Source organism: Lutra lutra, chromosome 3 (genome assembly GCF_902655055.1).
Source record: "Lutra lutra chromosome 3, mLutLut1.2, whole genome shotgun sequence".
NCBI lineage: Eukaryota > Metazoa > Chordata > Mammalia > Carnivora > Mustelidae > Lutra > Lutra lutra.
The window spans coordinates 149,997,380-150,002,802 of NC_062280.1; the positions used below are offsets into that span (position 1 = coordinate 149,997,380).

The window sequence follows — 5,423 nt, forward strand, 5'->3', positions numbered from 1 at the left end:
ACATCTACACTTACTTTAGGTTTGGGGGAGATAAGGAAACAAGGCAGATGAATTTAAAAGAAAAAAAAAATCAGCCTTGGTTCAGAAATAATGATTAGGACAATGATTACAAGTACTTATGGAAACAAAGGAAGGAAAAGACATACAGATGTAAAAGATCTAGTAGCTTACCTAGTAATCTATTTGTTTTTGCTAAACACAAATATAAGTGTGTGCCTGTGTGTGTGTCTTCTAGAGACTTTTGATTCTCATTTTAATTTTCCCATGAAATTGAATTTTCTTGGCAGTTTGCTACATAGTCCTGAATATTTCATTCAGAGATGTTCATCCATCTCATTCAAAAAAGTTCACCTATATTCAACTGCACTTTCCTTATTCTCAGATTTGATTTGGCCCATCTTTCTCTATTATAATCTACTGCCAATGCCCTAAAATGCATTATTCTGAACTGGCAACCAGGACTCATACTACTACAGTATTAAACAATTAGAAGATGAGAGTCATGTTAATTTAATACACATTTATAGTCAGTGACCCATGCAACTTTGCTTTTTTTTTTTTTAGTTTGACCAAAAGATGTTAAAAACTTATTGTCATTTTTCTTATTCATTTACCAAAGTTCTTATTCAATCTTAGAGCATTTGTTGTTCAAATCAGAAAATATGGGAGCAAGACCCGGAGGATCTTTGGCACTCTTTAACACAGAATCACATGCTGAGCACTGCTAAAATAATCCTTAACTTTTAGCATAAACAAATTAATTTGAATTAAAAAAAAATTACCACCACCTATTCTGTGTAAGGCAGAGTATTACATTTTCAGCACTTACTGCTATTCCATAGTAGGGACCAACTGCAACTCTTACTAAGGAAACCAAATTTGATAGACATTGTCATGGGTATGCAGAGCAGATTCCAGTGTAAAGACCAATGGGGACTTTCAAGGGGCTGTCCCTTAGATTTCCAACAGCAGAAATGTCACCCAGTTGTGGGGGAAATGGAAAGAAGATGGCCTTTTCAGCTTAGAGAGGGAATACCTTTTGAGATTGCTTAGTGACCATCTTTTTCCAGTGTAACATGATCCATCAATGAGCAATAGCAACTTGGCATTAAAACAAAACAAAACAAAACACAATTTTATTAACCTTACTGATTCTCTTGTTGTTTGTTATAAGAATAGTCTCAAAGTTTGGTGGAGACAGGGAGATGGGCACCAAGAGAAAGAAGGAATTCACTGGGAATGCATACTACTTTTGGAAAAATTCTTAGCTTTACTTTCTAATTTTACTGAAGAGCAAATTGGGAACCAAAAGTGAAGTGATTTATTCAAGGTCATACACAATACAGCCTCAATCAATCCCTCATTACATCACAAACTCAAAGTATACCTTTTGATTTCATTATTCTTGTGGTAAAATATCTTCCTATCAGATTGAGATAACATGGAAGTCTGTATCTTCGGCTTTGATAACTTCTGTAGCTGTAAACTTGATCACAGAATTCGTATTTTATCTTTCAAACTTTTAATTTATCATCTTCCTTGCCAGCTGTGCTCTCCCACCCTGCCTGTCATCTTTGGTGATGTCCACATCTCCTCTCATCCTTTGGGAGTCGTCCTTTAATTCCTCTCCTTCTTCATGTTGACTTCTAATGAGTGAAAGAATAGCAGCATTAGCATCTGTTTGTCTCTTTTGGTATACTGTATGTTCTTTGGGGAATTAGGCTCAATCTTATTTATCTTTGAATAAATAAATTTAGGGTTTGTTGAACTTTCTTATGCATAGTAAATAAAGGACTGATGGGTATGAAGCAATGGATAAAACTAGAATCTCTTGTTCATTTGTTGTTAACGCACTTATATCCTACTTTCCAAACAGAAAATTCTAATATGTAGTATGTAACATAATCAAGTCCTGCCTTAGTTCAGACCTTCCTCAGGTCTTTCATGGTTTTCCTTAGAGCTATGCAACAGTTTCTTAACTGACTTTTCTTATACTTATTGTGCCTTTTTCCACTTGTTCCTTATGTTAATATCTGAATTTCTGGGTAAATAGTATCTGGATATCATTTAAATTATTTATAGCCCAATTTCTTCTTCATTTCAATATACTCACTGATATTTCCAAACTCTTGGTCCTTAGATCAGGTCTTAAGGGAAAATGATGCTCCTTGTATTCATTCAACCAAACGTGTGTCAGCCTCAGTTATGTGTCACAGTGTCCTAACTTTTAGGAGATCCATATGGTGGCGTTTTTTTTGTTTTTTTTTTTTTCCCCCCAGAAAACATGTCTTACTATAGAGCAAGGGAAGATGAAGAGCTTACCACCACATTTTCAGATCCTAAGTGATATTTCTAAATCTTTTCCTCTACAGATTTACATGCCACTGTTACACTGCCAATTCACTGAAATGGTGTATATTCATGGCAAACAATCCTCCAGTCACTGCAGGTGACTTTACTGTTGCATTATCTCCATCTGGTCCTTGTAGCTCAGAAAGGGGAACAAGGTCCCATTTTGAAGTACGGGCCCCCAGCTGAATCCTCCCTGTTCCACGGAGGGCAGCAAGTTGTAGACAAGCTTTTCTGCACTGATGATATCAGCTGGGTGCCAAGCTATGGGCTGCTGGTCCTCTTGGATGACAGCCAGCAAGGACTGCAACCACATCACATTCACTTCACAGTGGCTGTCCAGCAACACCAGAATTTCTCCTGTAGCATGGGTTGCTCCAATCATTTTTCCTCCAATCAACACGTCATGCTTTGTATTTCTTGTTACTTTAATTTTTCCAACAAGGTATTTGGGGATATATTTATCTAGCTCCCCTTTCAAATCATCAAAGTCATTATCATTATCCATGGAGGTGATTTCATGAAGATGACGTGCTTGTGTGCTGTCTATGACTATGCACTGTCCTGGGCAAGGCCAACACAGCTTTGCTGTCGAGACAAATAATAACACTAGGGACTATCATATCAGTCAAGTAAAGATTTTTCTTTACATGCTGCTCTCCTTGTGTCTGACAAATCTCTATGGTAGGCCAAGCAGTTACATATTAAAAGCATGTATCTGAGAGTCTAAGTGTCTCAATTCCTGATCATTTTCTTTAGAAATTATATCCAATTTAGAAGAGAATTTCACATTCTTTTTTTCTGGATCTTCAACATGAATATTGTACCACAATTTTGTGTGCTTTGAACTATGATTCCAACACTGGCCTTGGAGCTTGAATGAAACAGGGATAGAATATTTTAGACAATGATCCACAGGGGACAGACCCCTCGATAAGCACATACATAAACAACTGAATCACTTGACTGAAGTGATTAGGCAAGGAACAAGGATAGGCAAGGAACAAAACTCTCCAGGTCACAGATATAAAAAGGCACCCGAATAGCTTTCTCGAACTGTTACACTTAACATTGTGGACCTTGCAATGAAAGGACCTTTTCAATTTCTTGGAACAGAAGCTCCTGGAGCCAAAAACTAATGCTGGAGACTGAGTGTGGACCAATGTGAGAATGAGAACATCCCAGATGCAGTTGGAGGTGGGAGTGGGGATGCTTCTGCAGGCTTTACTTCCAGGCACCCCATTATGTCCTCATGTTGAAGACCCCCGATGGAAACCCTGTGATTCCCAAAACCAGCAGCCCAGATCAGCCCTTCACAGAATCTGGCTGCGGCACCCTCTCTCCCTGCCTTAACCCCATGTCGGGTAGGAGAGGCCAGTGAAAGGGGCCTGGGCAATCCCCACAGCCCAGCTTTGGACATGCACCTGTCACACTGGCAGTCACAGGTCCCAGGGCCTTATGCCACCATCTATCTCTTTTCCCTTTCTCTCCACCCCCCCAAAGAAATTAGCTAGGCTTTTAAAATTAAATGAGAGTTTTGGTGTGCTGGGTGGTTTAGTCGGTTAAGCATCAGACTCTCGATTTTAGCTCAGGTCATGATCTCAGGGTCCTGAGATCGAGTCCTGCGTGGGGCTCTGCACTCATCAGGGAGTCTGCTTGAGACTCTCTTTCTCTCTCTCTCTTTCCTTCTTCCCCACCCTCCAGCTCAAGCGCCTGCCCACACATACTCTCTCTCAATAAACAAAGAATTAATCAATTTAATTAAACAAGAGTTTTAACAGTGTGTCTTGGGAAATAGCAAAATAGTTTGAGCAGTTCCACCCTCTCCATTCCAGTTTAAAGTGAATGGAGGATTATTTAAAATAGAAAAGATAGGGCCAAGTCCTAAGTGAAAGCAAGAAGAAGGAAAAGGAATAGAATAAGGTAAAATAACAGTGCTCCATTGGTAACTAGCTGTCTATTCTTTTTTTTTTTTTTTTTTTTTTTTTTTTTTTTTGTAGAACCTGAAAATTTCCCTTTTGAAAGATTTTTTACAGTTTGGTTTCTGTCTTCTAGCATGGAGACTGGTATTTACCTTGAGGGCAAATAGCTCCTTTGATGTCCATGACTACATTAATATATCTTTTCTTATGCAGAAGTAAGACATTGTATTTAAGCATGTGGCATACTGATTAGTAGATAGAAGGTGCTAAATAAACAATTTCTTGACTTAAATTGGAGAGTAAGCTTTTGGTTTATTTTGAGATTCCTTTAGGATTTTATTTGTGTTGGCTAAATAAAGTAGTAATTGGAAAATGTAAAAAATAATATTATCTACTTCAGAGTTGCTGGAAGGATAACGAAGCTAATATTTGCAGTGACTTAGTTCATCTTTGGGATACACTAAGTTCTCAAAGTGTTTATTACTTTTGTTGAGCTATTATCAGTAATGAACACACATGGTACTTGTGTTTATATATATGCATTTTGGTTTCTATATGCATACATGATATGTGTGCATGTATTTTTAAATACTATAATATCATGATTAATATGTATCTATAAATTCACTTAAAATTATTCCTGACTTTATCTTTGAAATTTAAATCATATATTTTTTAAGACAGTGTACATTATTACTGCATAATGTGCTTTTTAGGGAATTTTTAAAGAGCTACTCTAATCTTTATAGCTTTCAATATTTTAAAATCTGTCTTTAAAACGTGGGATTATCCCCTTGAGTCTATGAGAAAAAGTTCTGTTTCCAAAATTGAAAGAATGTGTGTCATTTCTATCTAGAGCACCGGCACATGTGAATTTTACAGGACTGGGGAGGATTAACTAGGAACTTGGTACGATGTAAAGGCATCTGAGAAGCAGTAGGAGATGATACTTGACCTTTTGAGGCTTCTCAGGGGATTGAAGTTAAAGCAACTCCAGGTGGTCTTCAGAATCACTTGACATTTCCCATAAGTGACGGGCCAAACAAGAAAAAAACTAGAGAAAGTCAAGAGTTACAATAAAGTTCCATTTCACCAATTTATTGAATATATTTATTTAAAGTATCTCTTTGGCTCTACAGTTAGTATATCCAA

The 5,423-nt window shown here is 37.3% G+C and overlaps 1 pseudogene; it reads right to left on the minus strand.

The window, feature by feature from the left end:
• Positions 1–2,021: 2,021 nt before the first annotated feature.
• LOC125095634 (polypeptide N-acetylgalactosaminyltransferase 11-like) lies at positions 2,022–4,454 on the minus strand (annotated as a pseudogene).
• Between the last annotated feature and the right edge of the window lie 969 nt (positions 4,455–5,423).